The sequence below is a fragment of the Mesocricetus auratus genome, unplaced genomic scaffold (genome assembly GCF_017639785.1).
Source record: "Mesocricetus auratus isolate SY011 unplaced genomic scaffold, BCM_Maur_2.0 Super-Scaffold_100006, whole genome shotgun sequence".
Lineage (NCBI taxonomy): Eukaryota > Metazoa > Chordata > Mammalia > Rodentia > Cricetidae > Mesocricetus > Mesocricetus auratus.
This window is the reverse complement of record NW_024429190.1, coordinates 87,389,207-87,415,935: the sequence shown is the minus strand read 5'-3', so window position 1 is coordinate 87,415,935 and position 26,729 is coordinate 87,389,207. Positions and strand designations below refer to the sequence as shown.

The window sequence follows — 26,729 nt, the reverse complement described above, 5'->3', positions numbered from 1 at the left end:
CTCAGGAAACAGTCTGGGAACAAAAGGTACCACATGGAAGACAAACTAACTGCCTCTAGAGTTCTGGCTCTGAGAGATAATACAACTCTATTAGGGTTTCTATTGCTTTGAAGAGACACCATGACCATGGCAACTCTTATAAAATAATACATTTAATTGGGTGGCTTATAGTTTTAGAGCTTTATTCTGAAACTGTAATTGTCATCATGGTGGGACATAGAGGCAAGCAGGTAGACATGATTCTGGAGAAGGAGCTAAGAGTTCTATATCTTGATCCACAGGTAACAGGAAATGAACTGTGTACCACACTGGTTATAGCTTGAATCACAGAATACCTCAAAGCTCATCCCCACAGTGACACATTGCCTCCAACAAGGCCACACCTACTCCAACAAGGCCACACCTCCTAATAATGCCACTCCCTATGGGAGCCACTGTCTTTCACACCACTACATTCTACTCCCTGGCCCCCACAGGCTTGTAGCCATATCATAATGCACAAATGCATTCAGTCCAACTTCAAAAGTCCCCATAGTCTCATGTAACAGTCTCAAGCTTATTTAAACGTCTACAAAGTCTCTTTTGGGATTCATGTAATCTCTTAACTGTAATCCCCTGTAAAATCCAAATCAAAAAGGAGATCGCATGCTTCCAACATATAATGATACAGGATATACATTACCATTTCAAAATGTAGAGAAAGGAGCATAGTGAGGAAATACTGAATCAAAGCAAGACTAAAAACCACCTGGGAAAACTCCAAACCCTACATCTCCATGTCTGATATCGAAGCACTCTTCAGATCTCCAACTCCTTTCAGCTTTGCTGACTGAAGCACACTTCTTTCTCTTGGGCTGGTTCTAACCCTGTTAGTAACTTTCTGTGGCAGGTACCCCATGGCTCTGCCATTTCCAATATCTTGGGGTCTCCAAGACAATCCAGGCTTCAGCTTCGCAGCTTCATGCAATGGCCTCTCTAGGTCTCCATTGAGGGACACCCTGACACATGCCTGGCCTCAGAGGCTTTCCTTAGTCACAAAGGGTAATTTCATAATCACCTTCTTATACCCTTAAAGCCAGAACCATGTGGCTGAAACTGCCAAGCTCTGCTGTTTACTGGGGCTGGAACATGGTTCCCTAATTCAGCTACATCTTAACCAGCTTTCTGTTTTTAGTGGTTTCCCTCATTGCCTAAGCTTGGTTGTCCTGAAACTTGCTCTGTAGACCAGGCTGGCCTTGAACTCAGAGATCCTCCTGCCTTTGCCTCTAGAATGCTGGGTAAAGGCATGTGCCACCATAACTAGCTCTAAGCTTTTCTTTAATCCCTTTTCGCATGTTGGAAACTAGCTGGGTGGGATCTTGTCCTGAGAGCACTACTCCATTTATTCCATTTCTTAATGTGTTTGTTTCCCTGAACACAGGATTTAGCTTCATTTCACTTCTTGATGCCCCCTTTCCCATCAAATTGTACATTGTGCCATTTGGTATTTTTCTTGCTTATCTTGATCCTTTTTTTTCTTCCTTTTCTTTAAAATTTAAGTTATGAATCTTCAGTACACTAGTAACCACATAACAGAGTCTGTACTAGGCTGTTTTAGAAGAGATTTCCTCTGCCAAAGTAATTTAACCAAAACTCTTCACTTTAGCCTCAGGCAGACTTTTCTGACAAGGGCAAAAGAAAGCAGCCACATTCTTCACCAAAATATCACAAGTTAGTATGTTGCTAAGCAACGTACTAACACTCTTCTCTGAAACATCCTAAGCCAGGATCTCATAGTTCGAATCTTCCGTGTTTCTACTAGTGTGGCCCATTAAGCAGTGCTTAAAGCATCCACTGCTTCCTAGTCCAAGGTATCAAAGTCCGAATTCCTCCAAACATAAACATGGTCAGGACTATCAGCAATACCCCAGTTCCCAGTATAGACCCGTCTTAGGGTTTCTATTGCCGTGAAGAGACACCACGACTATGACAATTTTTATAAGGGAAAACATTTCATTGGGTGGCTTACAGTTTCAGAGGTTTAGTCCATTATCATCATGGTGGGACATGGTGGCATGCAGACAGACATGGTGCTGGAGAAGGAGCTGAGAGTTCTACATCTCAAACCACAGGTAACAGGAAGTAAACTGTGTACCACACTGGATGTAGCTTGAGCATAGTAGACCTTAAAATCCACTCCCACAGTGATAATGGCCTCCAACAAGGCCACACCTACTTCAAAAGGGCCACATCTCCTAATAATGCCACTCCCTTTGAGGGCCATTTTCTTTCAAAACACAATACCTTTAAGTCATTTTAGATCTGGAGTTCTATAATTTTCAGCCAAATACCATTATACTCCCACAGATTTGATTCTAGAGATTGAGGGGGCTTTCCTTAACACTGGCCAGTTTGCCTTTTGGTAACATCCTGGCATCTAGTTCAGTCATCCAAGTTAAGAGACACAGGATAGGAATTTGACACTCATGCAAGAAAACAAATTACCTATTAATTACACAATAGTGTCTGTTAGTTTTAGGAAGTATCACATGCAAACACACACACACACACACACATACACACACACTGTCCCTGTAACTGAGACACCATTTCTAATTCCTCATATAATCATATTTTAAATGCTGTCCTTGGTCTGAAAACTTAGCACCCTGACTTCTGGAAATCCAATTTAAATGCAAAACAGAAGCCAATATTTCTTATATGAGATACACATATCTCAATGGGAACAACGTTGTGCTACTGAAACTAGCTCAAGATGTGTGTGTGAGAAAGAGTCATGAACATATGCTAGTATGTAAAACCTCTTTGAAGAGCCTAAAAATTTTCACCTCAATGGCTGATAAGTGACAGCCCCTACCTATAGGCATAAACATATAGAAGATGAAAAAGTACATTTTCCCTTTGAGAATACAATGTTGTGGAATAATCATAGGGCAGCTGTGTCTTCCAGGCGGAACATGACCATGGCTACCCAAATTCAGATTATCTGTGACCATGGGCATGAGGCCCTCATGAAAAAGGGCCCCTTAACATTCTCTTGTGGAGAGACCCTCACAATAAATTATAATTTCAAAACCCAAAAGGAATGAGCAAGGAAACATTTGACACCCAATGTCCCTGATTCTGCTGAGCAACTGGATGGTGTTCTTTATGGAGTTGAGTAAAACTTTTTTTTATGTTAAGAGCTTATAAGCTAATTTTATTTTACATGTGTGGGTGTTTTGGCAGCATGCATGCCTGTGTACCATGCATGTACAGTGGGTGTTCATGAAGGGCAGAAGAGGGTATCAGATCTGCTGGAACTGGAGTTACAGATAGTTGTTAGCCATCATGTGGGTGCTGGGAATCAAACCCAGGCCTCTGGAAGATCAACAAGTGCTCTAACTGCTGAGCCATGTCTCCAGCCCAGAGTTTGTTTTGTTTCAAGTATAAAGACAGAATTTAGGACAGAAAACCTTTTCAAGGTTTTTTTAAACTTAAATTTTTATTTTAGTAAGTATGCTAAGCATAGCAGCACTTTTGGATTCAACTGGGACTTTCTGGCCTTCCTTACTTTCTTTGGATTACCTTGACACCCAAGAAAAGGGGGAAACCATGGATTGTAGAGGGCTCTGAGTTTCAGATGTAAGCCTGGTTTCCCGAGGCTTGAGTTCCAGGGCTGGGCCAACCTAGCATCCTTAGACTGAGCTTTGACAGATGTCAGATGCTCCAGCTGCAAGAGGCTGGGAGGGTCCGGAGATGTCTAATTGGTCAGGTGGGCAATGTTCCCCTTCTGCACGGTCTTACATGGGAGCCATCAATTGTTACTGAGCAATTGAAATGTAGCTTCCAAAACCAGTCATAGTTGCTTACCTTTATTTACCTAGTGGCTTTGCAGGCAAGTACTCTAGTCTTTTAGTCTAAATGCCACTCGCTCCTCTTAACCCAGCTTTTCACTTAGTTTTCCCTTTCCTACATTTACCCAGGCAGTGAATCTCCATTGTCTTTTGATTTCACTCAGAATTAAAGGTCAGGTATGCTTCTATTGCTACTCTAGTGTAGTCAAGAGCTTAGACTTAACCAGCAGCATTAGCCCACTTCTTGAACGAAGGAAAGAGCCAGGTCTTGAGGAGCTCTTTGATCTTCCATTAGAGCCCAGTTGGAGAGGCAGGAGTTATTTGGAAAAATGAGACACATCATTAACAGGGTCAAATGACAGTATTGATGTGGCTTCCTAGGTTATGATAATGTGGACTTCAGTCAGAAGCTAAATGTCCAAAGCTTTTGCTAAGAAACTGTGAGGCAGTTTCACAGGATAGGTAACTGATTCATTTTCCAAATATTGTCTTCTGCAATGTGTTTGCAGATGGATTATACATCCTATGCTAATTCCCAGGCAATCTTTCAGCACAGGACCTGGTTCATAGGCTGGTTGCAAGATTTTATTTTAAAGTGTGTGTGTGTGTGTGCGCGCGCGTGCGCACTTGTGAGTACTTGCATGCATGTCTGTCTGTCCATCTGTCTGTCTGTAGGTCTAACAAAGGAGCATGGACAGAAGGTATAGACTTCTCAGTGTGCAAGGCAGAGAGGATGAGTCCACATCCCCTCCTGTTAAGCCTGGAAAGGTTCCAGGAGGAAGATGCCCACAAATGGTGATCAATAGTTTACTTATACAGCCTGATGGAGTGGGAGAAGTTTGCTTCCTTCAGGGAAGTCAAGCCCACACTCGATGCTGATGCTTCAAAGCTACTAGTGAATGCTGCTTAGCCATCTTCCAGCAAAGAGCCCTTTAACTGCGCAATTTCTCATGTGTGGACAAATGGTTAAGATCCTTGCTTCTGAGGCTTCATTCAAGGACCAGCTTCTGCTTCCCCGGTAATGTCAAGAGGCTCTTTGAGCCCCATTAATGTTGCCTCTTGGATGTAGTACGGGCACTATAACTCTAGAGGGGACACTTTTGATGGTGCTCAGAGGAAGGTAGTGCCCATAGATTAGAAAGGATGCAAAGGAGCAGTAAGCACACGGTCACGTGATGCACCAGCTTTCCATTAGAACACATGCATTCTGCATCTGCAAGTGGCCTTGCTGCTGAGAGTCTAATGCCCACCTGTGAGAGACACTGCATTTCCATAGAGGCTCTGCTTCCTCTTCTTACGTGAAGGCCATTGGGCAGGAGCGGAAGAGTATAAATGCAGGGAGCTGCAGAAAGCGATTTTGTGGTTGTTGGGATTTCTTTTAAACTGTCCTTTAGACTACAATTCTCCTTTAAACCAGTCCTCTTTCTTCTGGTACCCACCCTGCCATTTGGACATTTACAGGCTGAAGAGGATGATGTCTTAGACAGGACATTTAGGCCTTATAAACAAATACATAATCATTACAGAAACACAAATTCTTACATGTAGAAGCCACATGTGACTTCTGGGAATCTGAATTCAGGTCCTCATGCTTGTCCAATAATTGCCATGGTTATCCCTTGAGCCATCTCTATAGCCATGTAACCTTTCCAAAACTCCAAGGCACAGCAAGTTTAAGAATCTGAGCTTTAGAATCTTAAGTTTTACATGCACACATGCATACATGTGCACACACACATGAATGCACGTATGCACGCACACATACATACACACATGCATGCATACGCCTCTGAGCTTCATCCCTGACTTTCTGAGTCACATGCTGAGGAAGAGGGTGCAGACATATAACTTTTACTTTAAAAAAAACTTCTGGGAGGGGAGAAGAAGATATGGGGGAGCAGGAAGTTTGAGTTGGAGGAAGAATAGAGGAGAGCAGGATGAGAGAAACCATAATAGAGGGAACCACTATAGGCTTGAAAAGAGATCTGGCACTAGCGAGATTTCCAGAGATATACAAGGATGACACCAATTAACAATCTAAGCAATAGTTGAGACACTACCTTAAATGCCTTTACCTGATAATGAGATTGATGGCTACTTTAAATATCATCCTAGAGCCTTCATCCAGTGACTGATGGAGGCAGAGGCAGATACCCACAGCTAAACATTGAACTGAACTCCTGAAACCCAGTTGCAGAGAGGGAGGAGAAATGAGAAAAGGGGTCAAGACCAGCTGGTGAAACCCACAGAAACAGCTGACATGAACAAGTGGGAGTTTATGGACCCCAGAGGCCAGAATGTGACTGATCTAGAACCCCTGAATGTGGGTGTCAGTGAGGAGGCCTCGGCAATCTATGGGACCTTAGGTAGCAGATCAGTATTTATCCCTGGTGTATAAATGGACTCTCCTCATGGAGCGATGCTCTCTCAGCCTGGACATATGGGGGAGGGCCTAGGCCCTGCCCTGGATGATATGACAGACCTTGGAGATCCCCATGAAAGACCTTACCCTCCCTGGGGAGGGGAAGGAAAATGGGGTGGGGGTTTGAGGGGTTGATGGAAGGGGGGAGGGAGAGGGAGCTAGGATTGAGGTGTGAGGCAGCTTGTTTCTAATTTACATAAAAAAGCTTGATTCTCACTCTTCATTCAATATCCCAGTTCTAGAGCACCGAGTCTCTGTGGCGGAGGGTGTGCAAAAGAACTAGGGATAAATGAAAAGAAAATGTTTAAGGAAGACTTTGCTGTAGCCAGGCATGGCATTGCAGCCTAATCTCATTACTAAAGAGGCTGAGGCAAGAGGAAGGCAAGTCTCAGGCTAGCCAAAGCCACATTGTGAGTTGTAGACCAACCTGGGCTACATGGTGACACAAACAAAGACAAGACTGGAATATTGTTCCTTTTCCTTCTGAAGGAGTATAAATCCTTCTCACTATTTTGGCTTGTACTTTGTATTAAAGTCTAACACCCTTGGAAACATGTGCTCAAGACTGTACAACTATGTGACCAGCACGTAGTTAAAATATCTGAAGTTTGCAAATTCTCAGAAGCTCCCCCCCCGGGAATTGCCTTCATTCCTGGGAAACGACAAAACTGGCTTTTAAGTTTTTTTATGTGTTCGAATATCATGCAATTGCAGTAAAACTGACCTGGTTTAGTACAATTAATTACTGAGAAATAATTAAGAGACCAGTAATACTTGATACTAAATGACCCACAATCCCCTGTATCACTCTTATTTGTGGTTATTGTAGACAACAAAAAGAAAATGAGGTCAGGAAGAAACCATGTCCCAGAGAGTCATATACTGCTAGTTACTGAGTATGAGTTGGAAGAGCCCAGGCCTCGTCACCATGGTTCAGACAGGGGTCTGCATTATCCACTCTAAACAGGTGAGCAGATGCAGCCACTAAGGCCGTGTAAAGAAGCCAGTCCTCTGGCAGCAAGCACTGGCCTCTGGCATTTATACCCAGTTGAGAAATTTAATCTGCCACACAGTTCTACAAATCAGCATGAGAAACGCTGCTAAAGCCTGCTCATGGAAATGGCTAAATTGGTTGTTTCTTTAAAAATCCATTCCAGAAATACTCAGGCTCCCTACTCTCTTTTTTCTTGAGTAGGAGGGCGATTTGTGCTCACTGTAGAACAGTGGTTCTCAACCTTCCTCATGCTGTGACCCTTCAATACAGTTCCTCATGAGGCGGTGACCCCCAACCATAAAAATTATCTCCATTGTCACTTCATAACTGTCGTTTTGCTGCTGTTATGAAGAGTAATATAAATACCTGTGCTTTCTGATGGTCTTAGGTGACCCCTGTGAAAGAAAGGGTCCTTTGACTCCCGAAGGGGTCACGACCTATAGGTTAGGCACTGCTGCTGTAGATGAACTGACAGAGCCGTGCAGTGGACCCAGGATTTTTTAAAAAGAAGAGAGTTTAAGGGTGGAGCTTCTGACATCTCTAAGAGACACAATCTCACAGCAAAATCCCCATTCCTCTGGCTCTTAACATGTTTCTGCCCCTCTTCCTTGAGTCCTAGGTACAGGAATTGTGCTGTAGATGTATCAAAAATTATATACATACAAGTAGCATTATATAGACTGAGCAGCTTGTATTTATGTCTTTAGAAACAGGCACACATGTGCTCACGTGCACACACACACACACACACACACACACACACACACACACACACACACCCTTAAGATCCCCAAGAGATTCCCTGTGAGCTTTGTGTGAGCATCCTGGAGTTGCTGCAGACATCCCTACATCTTAGGACTCTCCCTCTACTCACTTGGCCTGCCTAGAGTATCAGGTGTAACTCCCCACGCCCATTACTTAAGCAATGCCCACGATTGAAGGAACAGAGTTTCTTGTTAGCACTGGCTGAAACTGGGGCATCTGGAGGTTTATCATAAGTACATGAATTCTTAACAGAAATCTAGGAAGCCTTGTGTTTCTGGGCAAGTACACCTTCCTCCCATAAGCAAACTCACCAAAGTTTATACTATTCAGTACATGCCGTTTCTCTAGAAAAGGAAGCTGTGGGCCTTTCCCATGCATTTCCATTGTTGCACACACCCTGGGAATGTAGGGAAATGGGAGAGGGCAGTAGGGCACTCCGGTTACCCTTGACCTGTCCACACTGCCTCTGAGCTCCTGGCCCCACATGACACTGCTGTTTTCTCCCTCAGCAATGGCTCTGTGAAAGACAACCGATTATATCTCTAGCTGTGTCCAGTCACATGACAAGCCAGTATCCCACGGTGCCCAGGCATGAAGGCAGCACCTTTCAGGACTCCTGGAGTTTAGCATACACTCACCATATGAAGAGGTGAGACTAGCTTGTGGGTCCTGCTCTCCTGAGGCTGAGCAATGACGACCCGAGAGGCTGGTGACATGTGAGCATGCTTGGCTATGCTAAGAGAGGATGAATGGGTACACCATCACAGGGTCTACAACTCCACGGGCCTTCTTTTCAAACCTTCAGATTCAAATTCTGGCAGGCATTTTAAAGTTAAGTACTTACTTTCCATTGTCTTTCTCAGATCTTAAGTTGTCTAGGATACAGCCGGACCAGAAATACTTTCCCCAGTCATTCCCCAATGGCTGTTCATGGACCACATTGCTCAGGGGCTGGGTATTATCACTCTTTTAAAATAGTTACTGATTTTATAGGTGGTTTAATACCACAGCATTTACAAAAGTCGTGTTCATGGCCTATTCCCTAGGATCTGTGATCTTGTTTGGAAAAAGAGTTTTTCTCGACAGCTCTTGTCATCTCATTTGTAGTTTGTTTTCCAGTCCTGCTCCTCAAGTCTGAGCTGCTCTAGTAAAAGAATTCTGATTCCTTTGCTCAGGACTATCTGGGTATTCAGTCAGTATTTAATAAACAATTTTAAGCAATCAATTATTGTCACTAAGACCTGACCTGATTTTTCTATGTTTATTTATTTTTTAATCCAACCACCTTGTCACATCTTCTTATTGATGATGACTGGTTTTTACTTAGAACCACCACTTGGGAGGTAGAGGTAGATGTATCTCTGTTAGTTCAAGGCCACAATGAGCTACACAAAATATAACCATTCCTAAAGAGAAACAGCTCACACAAAGATGATCTCAGCACTTGGGATCACACGCCTTGAATGTCAGGACCAATGAGAGGCATTTGAGACAGGAGCAGGGTCTCATTCTCCAGCCACATTGAGGACAGGGCAGTATATAGTTTCTAGCCATGGTGTGGAGAGCATAGCAGTCTGAATCTGAGGAGCAGTAAAGTCAGGAACAGTTTGGGGTAGAGGTGAGAGCTAGTGTCCAGCTGCTTTGCTTCTCTGATCTTCAGCTTGAAGCTTGAACCCCAATATCCGTCTCCAGGTCTTTTGCTTTTTATGTGTGTGTGTGTGTGTGTGTGTGTGTGTGTGTGTGTGTGTGTTACAAGAACCCTTTCACTTTCAAAGGTATACTATCAACAAGAAGAATATTGTGTTTGGTTATATCAGTTATGTCCATTATTTGTTACCCCACTAAAGCCACTGGGACCTCCTACAGTGACTAGCTTCTATGATAGAAGCATGGCTCCTGCCTGTGAGAGGTGTATGGAGCAATATGATTAGCAACTTCCTTTGTTCATGCCCTCTGCCACGGATTTCTGCCCTGAGTGCAGTCTCAGCCACGGAAGTGCTTTGGTTGTTGGTAGACATAATGCAAGCCAAAGTCTGAAAAGTGCCACTGGCATTGGGCTGACTCTGGGCCTCAGTCCTCAGCCTGTACCATGACAGCATGCCTGGGCTTGCTTGCTGGAGGGGGAAGAAATGTGATACTACAATTTTCCATTGTTTCAGTAGACACCACTGGCCCATAAGCAGCCATCCTCAGATGTATAGGCATGCCCAATCGTGGTTACAGAGCTGCCTGCATGGTTCACAGTTAGGTACTGATTTATAAGCAAGCCCAGCTAGAGTCCCCGTTGCCATCTACTTTCCTCGCTTAACATCTGGGTACAGATTGAAAATATGAAAAGCCCTGACTCCTTTTATGAATTACAGAGACCTATGACTCTCACAGTGTATTCCCAGAGCCGGCAGAGACAGCATTGTCTTGGCATTGGCCAAAAATACCACTACTTGTCCTAGCTACAGACCAACTGTATCATAACATTTGGGGTCGAGATCCAGGAACCTAAGACCCCTGTGAGATTCGCATGCAGGCTCACAGGTGAGCACCTGGCTGTGGAGCAGCCTGTTGTCATTTATTTGTAGCAACACATCCGCCGACACTGCTTGTTTTTCTTTCTTTTCTCTCAACATTGTGGTTTGTCTTCCAGGCAGGCTACCTTGAACTTGCTCAAATACTTTCCCCGCTTAACATCTGGGCGTGACACTCTTCTGTGTGTAGATGTACTTTGGCATTTACCTCTAATATCAACGATCTGGCAAGTCATTTCCGTGGAGGTACTCATTACCAGCCAGGAGCCTGTGGGCTGTGTATGGCTGTGCTGGCTGGGGCGGTGGATGTATCACCGGTACCCTGCTCTTGACATTTCTGCCGGCAATAGAAAGTTGGGCGTGTGGGATGAGACTAAGTAGAACAGTGTGTGGGCGGATATTGGTGTGTGTCCATGTATTGGTTCAAGCAGTAAGTGGCCACTGATGCAAAACTAATTTAGACATGCTGCACTGTAAGCGCTAAGTAAGAAGCATGGTTCCATCCTGAGGACAGACCAGTCACATTGACTTTGGAGTATTTCCATATATTTTGATAATGAGGTAAAGAGATGTGAATTGCATGAGACTTAAGCCAGTTGTTCCCACCCATTGTCAAGGTCCCCCTTGGAGGGACTCTGGCCAGCCCAGGCCTGACAAACACGGGCGCTGCCAGGTCTTGCCCTTCTCCATCCCTCCCATCCTCCCCACCCCTGCCTTGCTAAAACAAACAGCTCCATTACATTCCTAAAGCTGGCCACCAGGGTCTATCCCTAGTTGACCACTTCCCCTCCCCCGAGGCTGGCTACCTAAGTCCAGCTATCAAGTATTGAAGCCTAGCAATCCAAAGTCCCCTTTGGCTCACCTAATTAATATGTCTAGTTAAAATGCACCGCCTTATCCTAACATGGGGTTTTCCCCTTTCACCTTTATAGACTGCCATTTTCCTATGTGCCACATCTGTCTCTTTATCTAAAGGGAGTCCTTTGTCCCCCTCCTTTGTTCCTTTCTCCTTCTCCCCCATCCTCTGCTTCCTGTCTTTGTCTCTTATTCCCCACTCTCTGTCCCTCTGGGGTAAGGAAACCTTTGTGCTGAGAACTTGGTCTTGGAGGTCTTGAGCTGATACCCATCCTCCTTTCACCCCATATTTGTATTTTGTAGGTGACTATTATCAGTTTTAAAAATCAAGAAAGACATGACCAAAAAAGAGCTCAGGAACATGTTCTATTTCCACACAGGATTCGAATCCAAATTCGAGTTAGCCTAACCCTGCCTTGATCTTCCCCCAAGGCTGATAGAAGGTTTTTCTGAACCCCAGTTCACACCCTATAAATCCGAGTCTATTTCCTCCCTGGTCTTCAGAAGTGTCCTTTCTCAATGACACTGTCATACCTTTTCCTTGTTAGTTTAGGAAAGTTGCCAGGTTGGAACCCTTTAAGAATGCATTTATTACTTAGTTCTAGAGACTAAAATAATCACTGTATATGCTATATAAAAGAAAGCACTTGACTACTAACAACCCATTCACTAAGGCACTAAAGGCTTACAGTTTGCTGTGGCACTCAGAAGGAATAATAGTTTCCTGTAATTCAGGTTTTCAGGAGGCTCACAACCATAACAGATAGCTCAATGGAATCTAAATTTCCCGGTATATAACAGGCCTTGTCTGCACAGCTCAGATTTCTCTGTCTCTGGCCACTCAGCTTTATAAACATCTATTTTATACATATAACATGAAAATTGTATCACAAAATCACATTTCCCCATTCCCATGTCTTAGTTTGACTTCTCCATTTCCCCATGATATAATGCCTCTATAAGGAATGGCTTAAACAAGCTCCAGGAGACCACGCAGATATGACACAGTCAGTACTCTCCTATCAAAAGATATTTGCTGATTTCCACATACAAATAACAGCATTTCTGTGTTAAAACTGAATTCTAAACTCTAGATTATGTCTTTAAGAAAATATTTTGCAAGTATTCTAGAAAGAATATGAGATATTCATTGAATCCTGAACAGGACCTCTGATTGCCTCCTTGTCTCAAATGTAAAGTGCAGTCTCATGAGCTTTCAGATGAGTCATGTAGCCCACATATTCAAGACTGCAAGTATATCTGGCAAGCACTGAGGTAGCCCTGTGGCCCACAAGAGCCCAGCCCCCCATATTCTGTGAGTGCCTGGAGGCAGGATCTTGAAGGTGTAGTCACAAGAGGTTAGGAAGTTTGCGCAGGGATACGAGGCAGAATTACACAAAGTACTCTAGGAAGCTGCTGGAAGGTAGAAGACATCAACATAGTAACAACAGGCTAGTGAGATGACTAAGCTTGATGCTGTCAAGCATGTGCAAGTGCTTGTGGGCATGCACGTGCACACACACACACACACACACACACACACACACACAATCAATCAGTCAATCAATGTGAAAGATTTGGTAGCAACACCCACCAAGGTGTGGCTTTGAAATGTGGGATCCTATGACAGAACTGTAGAGTTTCAGCTGAAGGAGTTGAGTGTCACTGGGGTCTGAAGTCTCAGCAAAGTTCTTGTTTGAAGCTCTGGGATATGTAGTCACCCCTCCCTTTGGCGATCCAGATTTAAGCAGGGAGCTAAGCAGGCAAAAGCGTTCACATCTCTTGCTGAGAGATGTGAAGCCCCTGGAACAGGCCTTGCACAAAGGAGAATGAGCGACCATACCACTTAGAAATCCTAACTGTATCTGTGTCACTTTGAACCAAACACAGTTTCAGAGTCTTGTTCATGTCCTGCCCACTACTTATTATGTACTAACAGCTCAACTCACATTTGATGCATTTTTAACTAACATACTTTTTTTAAATGCAGTTATTTGAAGTGGAGATTGTCCACATCTTTGAGGTGCCTTTTGGATCTGTATATAGATTCATGCCTTCCTTTTGTTTTTATGCCTCTGTCAACCCAAAGTTCTAGAATCTTCCTTCCCAAGGATGGAAGAAACTGCTGCCCTTTTTCCTTTCTTTCCTTTTTCCCACTTCCTACATCCCAGAACCTCTGCTCTTGCTTTCTTCTTCATGTGGGAAGTTCTTCCCAACTCCTTCCTGTTGCTTCTTCTCTCTGAGCAGGTTGATGCCACCAGAGAATCCTGACTTCACTGCCTGCCATCTCTGTCACAAACCCTCACTTCCACTCATGTGCTCATAGGCAGCACAAACAGCTGTCAGGAAGTGTGGCGGAAGGCTGGCACGTGGCTCAGCAGGCGTAGCACGCAAGAAGCGGTGGCTGGACTCCCTGGTACCCCATAAGCTGAGAGCAGTGTGGCACAGGCCTGTGTCACCCATGATGTAGAAGCAAAATGATCAGAGGTTTAGGGCCAGAGTTAGGGAACCTATCTCAAAACCACAGCAACAATGGATAGCAACAACAACAACAAGAAGTGAGGTAAAATAAAATAGTCTCCTCTTTTTTAAAAAAATTTTTTTTCACTAAAAGGTGATTGCAAAAGTTGTTTTGGTATTACTAAAGCAATCTCGTAGCCAGCAAAGACAGTATGGCCTCAGATTTGAAATGCTAGCTTGCTTTCTGCCACCTTCATAACCTGTACTGCAAAAATAATATCCATGAAGATAGTCTTATTCATTGGTGTGTAGTTGACAGTACACTTTTTAATTATAAATGTTTAACAATGAACACAATTACAAATGAAATCATACTAATTTTTCGGCTTTCTTTCCAAATAAAAATATTTAAGTGAGACATCCACTTCTTCCCTGATGAACTTACTTCTGGAATCTAACCTTTCAGATATCTGTATTCCGTGTGAGATGCTGACATTGCTGAATTTCTTAGCGATGCACAGAATTTGATCCAACCTTTTAAAACTTTTAGGATTTATTATAAAGCCACTGCTTAAATGAGCCTAAACAAACACTCTACTTCTGTCGTCAGTCCTTTGGGTAGAATGTGGACACCGCAAGAGGAGGTGGGGAGAAAAGCTAAGGAAGAAATCAGGGAAACTCAGGGTTAGGAAAGGGTTGTGGAGTGGTGGTCAACAGGGTGTCCTGCTAACCTCAGCAGAGGGTGCATATCACATCAGAGGTCAGGCAACATTTTCATGCTACTCAAAATGCATCTCCATGTGTTTATTTAAAATCTGAGTCCCAAGTATGCTGTTACTGTTTATCTTTGCAAATGAAGGTAAAAATACTTTCTTTAGCACAGAAAACTTTTCATGGAATTTAAAAGTTGGTTGTGCATCCCTAAAATTTCCTATGGCAGAAAAATATTAATAACCCCTGAGCTTCAAAAACAGGATGACCTGGCCACAGGCCCATAATCCTAGCAGTTGGAAGACAGAGGCAGAAGGGTCGAGAATTCAAGGATAGCCTGGGCTACACAGCAAGTTCCAGGGCAACATGAGCTGCACAATGAGACTCAGTCCCCTGAGAACATGGGCAGGCTGGGGAGGCAGCTCCATTAGTAAAGCATGTGCCTTGCAAGGATGAGGACCTGAGTTGGATCCCCAGGTGTGGTGGCAAGAGCTATGCATTTTAGTTCTTGGAGGGCAAGAGGCTTGCTGTCTAGATGGATTTGTCTACTTCCTGAGCCCCAGTCTTCCAAGGACAGAAAAGGTGGATGGCGCCTGAGGAACAAAGCCGAGGTTGTCCTCTGGCCTTCACACTCATGGGCACATACATATATACCCTGCACATAGACATGTACCCACCCCCATCGCACATACATGCACCTGAACACCCCAAAAAGCCTCACAACAAAACGAGGGTTGAGGGCACAGCTCAGCTGTAGAGCATTTGATCCAACATACACAAGGCCTTGGGTTCCATCCTCAGTTCATAAAGTAAATGAATGAGACTAATGGTTTGTTTCCTTTTTTTTAAAGGAAAAGGAAAAAAAAGGAAAGAAACTTGTATTCAAAATCTTTGTTTATGTAACTGTTTCTTGTAAAACTTTAGTGATGGTGTATCCATTCTGCTCTTCTCAAACTAGCGTGCCTGGAAGCTGATGAAGGACTTAGTAAACAAATGGACGAGACACGAGACTCCTTTCTGGAGTTTCTCCATTGGTAGGCCCTGCAGGGACCCTAGTGCTTCAGGTACTAATAAACAAGCATTCTAGAAATGCTGGTGTTCCTAGTCTGGATTCCATAGTTTGAGAACCACGGCTCAAGTACAGGACTCTTCTCAGCCTGGGCAATTTTATTTCCCGGTGGACGCAGAACTACGCTGGCAGGAACCCTTGACTGTCAGCATGGTGGCATCTAGTTGAGGTCCCCAACATGGAGTCACCCACCAATGTCAATGGTGCTGCTGTTGAGAAGTGTCTACGGGAACTCTCTCACAGAGTCACACTGCTTAACAAGAGCTTAAATAATGAGTAAAACAGGGGCTACTCATTCAGAAGGAAGCCTTCCACCAAAGTGGGATGATGTCACAGACATTAAGTTAATTGGGTGGTGTCTCCAGCAGATATCTACTGTCATCTTTCTCAGTGTCTCTGTCTTTCCCACATTCACATGTCCATTAAGCTTGTAAAACACCACACAGACCAGACATGTACTCATCCCAGATGTAAATGAGGGCCTGTGTATGGCAGAGGAGGAATGTGAAGCCACTTGAGATGGAAACACCTTTCTTCATCCTCCCAGGGCTGGCATCATCAGGTTCAAAGTGGGGGTGTTCTGGAGATGGATGGGTGCCGCAGAATGGGGGAGGGTGGCAGGACACCGCTCTTGCCTTGTACAGTCAATACTTCTCTTTAATATCATTTTTAATGACAGAGTTCATTCTTGGCATCTCAACCAGAGTTAAGAAATGCTAGGATGGATCCAAGGGTTCCCTTCACCATGTCTAAACTTTAGACAGATGTAGACTCTGAAGGATCTCCAAGGACCATCGCACAAAGAAGCCAGTTCTCAGGGTACAGGGTAGGCATTTCCTTGTCAGGTGACTTCACCCCGCCTCCTTTTACACCTGACATTAGCAAATGGTCCTTGGGGAAGGCTGCCTGTGGTAGAAACCTGGGTTACTCCTGCTGCTCTCTTCTCCCTCAGACCTGCACCATTCAATCTGTCTCCAAGTGTTGCAGATTTGTCCCTTAAACATCGCTCTTCTACAGAATGGCTGGCTTTTCTGCTTCTATAGTGGCTCATCTCAACATTATGTCATTGGGTTATAAACCAGCCTTCAGATGGCTAAGAAGCCCTCTGCTCTAGTCTCTCTTCACAGAAATCCAGAGCGAGCCTTCTAGACACACATCAGACCCCTCAGTCTCACTCTGCATCTGCTACTAGTAGGTCAAAAGATCTTATGATGCCTACAAGACTTTGGACGCATAGGGCACCGCTTCCCATGCTGCACCCTTCCCTTCTGTTGTTCCATTTTTCACGTTGTGTGCAGCCATCCTTAACTTCCCTGGATCTCATGAAAATGCCACATTTCCTTAATCTAGTGATTCCCTTTGTACTTACATAATACGCACCTGCAGATTCCCCCGGCACAGATGGGAAGAATTTGGAAAGGAATTGCATCTGCACTGACCATGGGCAGTTTCCTATCGTGTTACCATTACCCCCAAACACATACAACAGCTATTTACATGATAGTAGCTGTTACATACTTGTTACAACATCTAGAGGATGACTGTGGGTTATATGCACACATATATGTATAAATGTAAGGAGCTCGGGCATCCACATAGTTTGACATTCACCGTGTGTGTGTGTGTGTGTGTGTGTGTGTGTGTGTGTGTGTGTGTGTGTGTGTGTGTGTGTGTGTGTGTGTGTGTGTGTGTCCTGGAACTAATGCCTATGAAGGCTGAGTGACAGCTGAACTGTCCTTTTATATAGGCTCTTTCCCATGCCAGGAACCCTTGACTATTTGCCCCTGCCTTCTGCCCTACTTCCCACTATTTTAGGCTTCAGCTGAAATAGCACTTCCCTTGGGAAGTCATCCTTGACCTCCTAGCTCATAGCTAGGTGCCCCACCCATATGTTCTTATGGCACCTTGTAAAACTCCAAATTGTAATTATCTTCTGTTGTAATCGTCTATGTCCCCCAGAAGCTTGCAAAATTCTAAGAAGGTATGGTCCCTGTATCTGTTTATTCAATCACAGTTTCTGTGCCCAACACTGTACCTGGCACACAGAAAATACTGACTGTAATTCTTCGTGAGGAAATATCATAAAGTACATTGTCCTGGGAAAGAATTCAATGAACACAATAGGGAGATAAATTTTGAGGTTCCAAAGAATCTTTCTGGAGGTCTCTGAAGTCCACTCAAGCTTTTTGTATTTCCTATAAATACACCCGCATTTGTGGGGGTGAAACCATCCCAAAACAAAACTTTCCTTTTGATACTGAGAAGGAATTTGTTCTGTGGCCTTCCGTACCTTTCCTGTTCATTTTGCCTGTTGGACATTTTTCTCTAGCAAAGACTCAGAGTGACCCAGAGTGGCTGCCCCAGTAGTGAGCTCAGTAGGGTTGGGCCGCACCATGCAAGGTCCTGCAAGGAAGGACAGAGACACAGATTTTGTTGGAAAACTTTTAAAAGTTTGCATTAAGGTGGCGATGTCATGCTCTGGTCACTTTGTGGAAGATGTGTGGAAGGCTGGGCAAGCAGCAGAAGGAGAGAAACTGGTTCATAGACCACTGAGTGTCTGATGGGGGGAGGCTGGAACGATCGCCGCTGGCAGAAGTGGAGGCACAGCCATAAGCAGACACAAGATGTGTTTGGGACATAGAATGCACAGGTGCTGTGAGTTTGGGTGGGAGGGGGCATGCTCAGAAAAGAGGAAGGGGTCTGATGTACAGGTCTGGGAGTGACAATACTTCTATTGGCTGACGTGGGAAGACAAGTCCTATTCATGTCCTGGGCTCATCCAGGTCTCACCCCTTCAGGAAAGGATACCACAAACTTCAGCCTCCAACCTGCTGTCTTTCCTTGCAGCCATCTGAGAAATCGCTGCGTATTACTAACCCTTTCTGGGGCCTGTGCTGACTCCCTGAATGAGAGAAGCCCCCGTCTCATGAAGAGATGCCAGGACTGAGCCTTACATAGACAGGAGAATTAGCTGCTGTTGTCCGGTGGCTCACATCAAGGAAGCTGCTCAGAATACTTTGTCACCCACTGAATGCTCCATCCTCCAGATCTTATCCCACTTGGACCTTCTAAGAGCCCATTACCTAAGCCTTTTGAAGCCATATTTGTCCTCAGCACTTTACAGAGGGTGTTTAGCTTCTAGTGAATACTCTGTCATTTCACTTGACATAGTTATTTTTTTCCCATGTTAAGTATTATCTGAAAAAACCCAACTACATCTCCCTCATCTGTTCAGAAGGAGTTGAGGGTAGATTTCTTCTCATTGGAAACACCGAATTATTTTAAGTATACTTCATTTCCTATCGTGTCATTCACACTCCAGTGAGAATGCTTAAAAAAAAAACCCACAAAAACCCAAACCTTCAAGATACCATAACATCACCTTTGAATTCATTTTAAAAGTTCTTTTTTTTAAAAGCTCCAATCTGGTGCAAAGCCCAAACCTTTAGGATACCATAATATCACCTTTGAATTCATTTTTAAAGTTCTTTTTTTTAAAGCTCCAATCTGGTGCATATTTGGGGGTAGATGTGTTTTGTAAGTGCCCACACAAAGCTAGATCTCTGTCTGCAATGCTCTCAATGGGAAGAAGCGGCCAGGACAGGGAAGAAACTATACAGAAGCAAGAACCAGGTCTCTTCTTTCGTTCCCTTTCTTTTGGTGTTCTTTTTTCAGCTCTCAACCATTAAAAATCACCCGGAAAAGTTGGTTCTTTGCTCATAGACTGAGCCAGCGCTGAGCTAAACATGATCCTTTGCCACAAATTCTCCCAATGGTAGATCTTCCCTTCCCTTGTTGCCACTGCATTCCCAGGATGCAAGGCTATGTCCCAGAACTCTAGAAACAGTCCCCACACAATCCAGCCCAGGCTCTGCTGAGTAAAGGTAAGTTTCCCAGGATGCAAGGCTATGTCCCAGAACTCTAGAAACAGTCCCCACACAATCCAGCCCAGGCTCTGCTGAGTAAAGGTAAGTTTCCCAGGATGCAAGGCTATGTCCCAGAACTCTAGAAACAGTCCCCACACAATCCAGCCCAGGCTTTGCCAGCTAAGCTCAAGCGTGTCCTCTCCACAGTAGTTCAGTGTGTGACCATCAAGAGGACCACGCCAGGAAAACCCAGTTCCGCTGGGGCTCTAGCTAACCGGGAGAATTCTGCCGAGCCCCTGATGTTCCTACCCACTGGCAGTCACACCATCCACACACTGGTTCTTCACACAGACATCATAAGATTCCACAAAATCCCGATCCCTACATGCCAAGTCTTTTGTTTTGTTGTTTTGTAAATCTGGGGTCTGCTTTCTTACTCCCTCCCCAAACAAGCAAACCTTTAGCCTTGGAAACTTAAAGTCAATGTGGCCCACACCTGTTGACAGGTGTACTTACTCCCATAACTCATTGTCTCAGGCGACACACCTTCACTCCATGAACCTTTCACTGAAACACAGAAAATCACTAAAACCCAGCCTCTATGGAATATTCCATTTATTTCCATAGATCTGGCAACCACTGACCCCCCTGAAAGTACTTAACAGGAATGAATACAGTTTTCTCTCCTTAACCAAATCCAACATCTTATTTCAGAATAGGAAAATACTTTATTTTCCTTTTATGCTTCTCCAAAAAATTTTAAAGTTTAGAAAGCACAACATTAAAATCTATATCGTTTATCATAACTTCTCCCTTTGCTTCCTATTAAAAGGGTTTTAAGTCCTATAGATTTATATTTACTTATTTGCCTCTTTAACTTCAAGATGCCAAGGAACTGACTGATGGCACATTTATGGAATCCTGCCCTTGCTGAGGACATGCCAGAACTTTGGTAGGCTGGCCCCTGGATGTCTGTGCCCTTTGGATGTAACACCTTACTTGACCCACTCACTAACTGTAATAGAATCGAGAGCATTACAGAGCAAGGTTGATGCTTACCTTGCTGTGCTCTGGGCTCTGAAGACGTGCAGACATCTTCACACCCGGTCTAACCTCCAAGCTAGACAGAATTAAGACTTCACAGGTCAGTGTGCTGCTGGGAGGCTGGAGTCAGGTCCTGCACTGGCGTGGCCGAGCTGTCCCAGTTACTGCTCTTGCAGTGCAGGCCAGTGAGCTGCTGGGAGGCCGGAGTCACGTCCTGCACTGGTGTGACCCAGTTACACACCCTTGCAGGACATCTCAGATGCACGGTTCACCGACACTGGACTGGTGTCATGACTGTGAGGACTGGGCACGAGATGCTCCTCCCAGACAGCTAGCTCACAACCCCATGCTGCTCTCCAGGAGGGCCAGGGGTTCCTTGTCAGCCTCCTGGCCTGCTGCCGGAGGCCAGTATTGCAGCAGGCAGCCAGCAAAGCGTGTGGTAACCCAACCCCTTGTTGAAACGAGACTCCCAGCACCAGGAGGCTCCTGGGCAGCGAACACCTGACGCGCTACCTTATCCACAGCCACAGCGCCATTAGAACGCTCACTATCCTCCTGGCCCAGCCTGGTAATAATCATAATTGCCAACCGAAATGGCTCTCTCCACTAATTATGCTACTTACAACCTGCCACGAGGGAAATAATAATTTGGCCTGAAACAAGTCTTTAGGGTCCTCATGTCTGGGAAGAATCCTTGGGTTAAAAGTCATGAAGACATAGGATTGATAACTGTCAATGTAAATGTCAGGTGTTTGGCTTTTTAATTGTTATTTTTCTGAGAAAAATCAGTACTGTGAAAGTGGCCCCTGCTCCCTGTAGGGGAGCTTGGCAATGGCTTTAATTTACTTTACCGTGTCTTCAGCTAACACATTTCCGCTGGTGTGCCAGATCTGGAAGCTGTCTTCGTGCCAAGGCAGTGCCCCTCAAGGGAGTGTCCTATCATCCTGATATGTGGTCGTCTGGTAGAGACTGCCACAGCTGCAGCTGAGCCATGGACATGGCTGCGGTGTGTTACCTGAGCAGGAGCTGCATGAGACAGGCTGAGCAGAAGCAGCGCCAAGCCAGCATCTCAAAGGCATAGTGCCAGTGACGCAACAGCCTGCGGTCTTTCAGAGGTGCTAGCACACTTCATTCTCTCTTCTCTGTCTCCTCCTCCCTTCTTTAGGCAGACATTGTGATCTTTTCCCTCTTCTCCTTCCTTCTCAGCCTCCTCTTCCTCTCTCCTCTTCCTGATTCCTTCCTCCTCCTATCTGACCTGTCTCTGTCCCCTACTATCACGCTACAACATTGTCCACTCTATTTGCTGTTAACCTTTCTGAAATGCTTGGTTTCCAATCACCCAGCTTTGTTAAATTTCCTCCTCTTCTCCATTTCCCCCTCCCTTTTTGTTTTTGGAAGACTGCAATGCTGATGTTCAAGCCAGATCTTTCTAGAAGGTGTTTCTCACATCTCTTCTATGACCTTAGCCTCAGTTGCTTCCTACTAGGTCAAGGTAGTACTTCACTCTTGAACCTAATGTATTTGACCCTGCCCCCAACAGGTACAACTCGATAGCCACCCTGGCCCCCGTATCCGTTCACAGTGCATTCTAACATCTTGCACCAGAAGGCACAGTGACACCTCTAAAAGATAGTTTGCTGGGTCACAAGGCAGAAGCCTCGCTCTCTGCCCACTTCTTTTCTTGAAAGTCTGAACACACCTCTGTGAACCTCATTCTTACTGGCTCAGGCAAAGCTGCTGCTTCCCTGCTCCAGTTACAAACATTTCTTTCCATCCATCTCCCCAAATAGGCTAAGAGTTCCTGGGGCAAAGGTGTTGCTGACTCATCCACCCAGCAGTTGCACAATAAATGGGTGCCAGATGAACTTTGCTTCTTTGAGTTTTATAAGTCTGAAAAGGCACCATGTAGTAGTACAATGATCCTGAGTGCATGGGGTCTCTGTGGCTTGGGCGAGTTGTTTAATTTCCTGGTCTTGGTTTCTCTATCTATACAGCAGAAATAATATTGCCATGAGGACATAATGAGTTGCTCTGTGTAATGTAGTGACATCATCACACACAGCAACAACACAGTTAGAACATACAGTCTCCTGTTAAATGAATGTTGAAAACTGGAAGCAATTCAGTTATCCCATGGCTGCCTCTGTTGTCCTGGAGGGAGAAAGTTCTAGACACTATTTAGACTGATTTAATTTAAAAGAGTATATCCTTTATTAGAATGTGTGTGACTTAATCCTTGCACCTCCAGTTGGAAAGAGAGATGCTAATGCCACATAAGAAACTAAATTCCACAGGAGAGCTAAGCATGGGCTCAGTCATACTTGGGGTCATGCCCACATTGGGTTGCTGGGTCTGGAAAGCATATGGTTTAAACAACAACCTAGCTAAGAGATCACAATTCTTTCATTACCATAGATAGGAAAGTACACATTGGTTATTGTTTAATAGACAATGTGCTCACCTTCCAGAAAAGATGTTTGAAAGAAACAAAACACCATACAATTTAACTTTAAAGAAGTTAAAATTCAGTGGTTAGCAGAAGGAAGGGGCATTCTAGATTGCTTTTGCCTGTAGAGAAGCCCTAAAAGGATATTCCCTAGGCTGAGTGACCCTCCATGACCAACCCTGCATGTGAACATCTTTGCATCTTTTGGGCATGTCCCACTGTAGAACCCCAGACTCCACTTGTCCCAGACAACCTGGAAAAGCCCCATAGAGACTCAGTTGTCCAGGCAACTGACTGCTCTGATAGCCTTACTCTCCCACCTGTAAACTCAGCATTATAACTTTTCTAGAAAGGTTTCCTTGTAGATCTATTTCTAGCTTTTGAGGAAACTGCACACTGATTTCTCTCATGGTTGCAGTTTCCTCTATATAGGGAATAAGAATAAGTGGTTTCCCTTCCCTGCATACATAGCAGCATTTTTCTTTTGGTCATTTGCTTTCTTGATCTTATCTATTCTGACTGGGGTAAGATAAAATTGCAAAGTAGTCTCAGTTTGCACTTACTTGACACCCAAGGATGTTGGGCATTTAAAAAATATTTTTCATCCTTTTGTATTTTTTCCTTCAAGAACTCTGTTTAGTTTCATACTGTTTTTAAATTGGGATGTTTTTCTTTGTGTTTAGTTTTTTGAGTTCTTTGCATACTCTAGACATTGACCCTCTGACAGATGTGTCACTGGTAAAGCCCCCTTCCACCACATTCTGTCAGCTGCTTCTTCACTTTAATGATGGTATCCTTCGCTGAAAACATTCTGTTTAATTTCATGACTTCCTATCTGTCAATTGTTGGTCTTATCAAAGTAATCAGCAGTCTTAGCCAGCTGTGAACTTTGTAAGCTACAATAATGATATGCCCACTAATGCAACACTTGCACAAATGTTATGGGAATAACCAACCATGTTTTCCTGACTGTATTTAAAATCTGAGCTACAAGACAGAACTTATACCTGGCACTACAAACTGGGCCAAATTCCCATGGCTGGCTAGAGGGATAAACTTAATACTATTATTCTGGCAAACTGACATAGCAATAAATTGACCCACAAGTTCTTATCCTCATACCCATAGATAAGTGCATTTTTTAGTCCCCATCAGAACAGCTTCTTTTTGCAGTAGAATGGCAATTAGTACAGAAACCCATAACTAGTTAATATGAGAAGAAGAAGAGACTGTGGAGTGCTCAGCTCTGAACAGGGCGTTTGTATCATACCTTCTTTTTCCTAGTTTCAGGGAGCATTGCAGAAGATGGTCCCGAAAGACTGTGAGAACCAGAGGCAGTGGATGGATGCAGCAAAACAATGTTTTCAGGCAGCACAGTGCTGTGTTTTACAATGTTTGCAGACAGCACAGTGCTGCTTTTACACATGAACTGATGTGGTTATGACTGGGTGCACAGGATCAAGCCAGACAAAATCTCAGCGTGGACTGGGAAAGGGTTTATGAAGCTCCACCCCCATGAGAGAAGCTATTGGCAACTGGTGGCTTCTGAGGGATGAAGAGTCGGGTATCTTTGGGGATGGGATTGTCCTATACCCATGCAATACAGGTAGAACTAAGTGTACTTAGTGGGTTAAAGAAGACACGAGAAGCTGGGAGGGAAAAGCAGTGGTGGGGATAGAGTGGGAATTGAAGGGAAGGGAATGGGGAATAAGATTTGATTGAAATATATTATATCCATCTATAAAATTATCAAACATTAAACAAACTAAGAATGAGAAAGATCTTTTAGTCCACTACAGAAACTTTTGCAACAAATGTATTTCTCTAAGCACTTGCTGTCCTGGTGACACTGTGGCGGCAGCTTCCTGTGTCTCTCAGAGAGCTTTCTAGGACTCAGAAAGGTGCTCAATCTGTGTTCAGTGGAAAATCTGTACAGACACTGACTGATTCCTGTGTCTGTACCTATCCCCCGACTATGAGGCTCTGGAGGGAGAAACACTAGTACTTTACTTCACATGGTATCAGGAGCATAACCTGGAGAAGATGAGCATGAGACATGTCCACCTTTGCTAAAGCTAAAATGATTGACACTAGACATCATGTGTGTGCCTCAGGTAGGAGACAATGGATGCCTCAAAAGACTTAGCAACTATTGCATGTGTAGTAGTAACACAAGTAATAATTTAAAAGATGTTTCGTGAACCATAGGTATGACATCTATTTTAGGTAAAATGCCAAGAAAATGCACTTTAAAGTCACAATGGGCTGCCACTGTCCACTCATCGTTCTGATGAATTAAGAAGAATGGTACTGCTGAGTGCTGGAGAGGGAGCAACACAGAACTCTCACACACTGTCGGAATCAGAATTTTGCTTAGAGGGAAACTGCCAGTCAGGTGAAGAGGAAGCTTACAGAATGGGAGAAAGTATCTATCAGTTATACATCTGGCAGAAGATTAATATCTAGAACATACAAAGAACTAAAAAAAATCAAGAAAATAAATGAACTAATCAAAAAATGGGCTTTGGAGCTGAACAGAGAATTCTTGAAACAAGAATTATTGATGACTAATAAACACTTTTAAAAGAATTTAATATCATTAGCCATGATAAAAATGTAAAATAAAGCTACTTTGAGATCCCAGTTAAGATGGCTATCATCAAAAAATAAAATGGCAGCAGGCACAGGTATGGCTATGGGGAAACAAGGGTCTTTATTCATTGTTGGTACTCAGGTAGCCACTATGGAAATCAGTGTAGAGTTTCCTCAGCAGGTTAGAAAATAGATATAGCATATGATTCAGCTATATATTCCCCTCCTGGACAAAGGACTGTATACCCTACTAGGGAGATACTTTCTCATTAATGTTTATTGCCACTTGATTCACAACAGCTAGGAAATGGAATCAGCCTAGATGTCCATCAGACAGATGGGCACTAATGAAAATGTGGTACATCTACACACTGAAATTTTAGATCTGAAAACTTGAAACTTTCAGATCCATGGAGAGAACTGGAGAAATTATACTGATCAAGGTAACTGAGATTCAGAAAGACAAACGTCAAATGTTCTTTCTCATATGCGTATGAGAAAGCTTTGAGAGTGTAGATTTGAACTTTAAACTTGGGAGTTCCCATGGAGGACAAGAAGCTAGCAAAGGGTCACTTGTGAGAGGAGGTGCCATAGGGAGGGGAGATAGTAGAACATAGGTGATATTAAAGTAGAGAGGAAAAACACCAAGGGTGAGAAGTTTCAAAAAGGATGGGGCTTGGGGATAGGTGAGATGAGGCAGTAGGGAGAGCAGGCTACCCTAATTGAAGGATGTGTGAAAACCACATGGAAATATACTACTCTTTAAGCTAATTACAATATATATGTCAAAAAAAACATTGAATTAGAAGGGAGATCTCCTGCATGACTTGATGGCATTACTCTGGAAGGCACTGTTTCCTAACAAAAGCCAGAGAACCAGGTGTGAGGCCAGAGAGACCCTGTAAGCCCTTTAAACAATACAGGTCCTTGCCATTCCTCTTGGTTGCTCACAAGAAACAGATGGCAAGACTCTGTTACTGAAGATATCACGCACATAGGTTGCAGGATACAGAGAGATCAATCTGGAACCCAGCCAAAGATTACTCCCTGCTGGCTGGTTTCCACAGTGCTGGAAAGTGCCGGAAAGACTACTGGGGATAAAAAAGGCATCAATGACCCAGCTATAAACCAAGAGCTTCAATGTCAT

At 44.0% G+C, this 26,729-nt stretch overlaps 1 protein-coding gene across 7 annotated transcripts in view; it reads right to left on the bottom strand.

Moving 5' to 3' along the window:
* The window catches only part of Thrb (thyroid hormone receptor beta), a 355,538-nt gene that overhangs the window by 164,827 nt on the left and 163,982 nt on the right, over positions 1 to 26,729 (bottom strand). The window contains exon 1 of one of the 7 annotated variants that reach the window (XM_040747638.1): positions 20,560 to 20,902. The exons of the other annotated variants lie outside the window; for them this stretch is intronic. The gene's annotated coding sequence lies outside the window, so the exon portion shown is untranslated. Of the gene's footprint in view, positions 1 to 20,559; positions 20,903 to 26,729 lie in introns of those variants that run through there. 7 annotated transcript variants of the gene reach the window in all.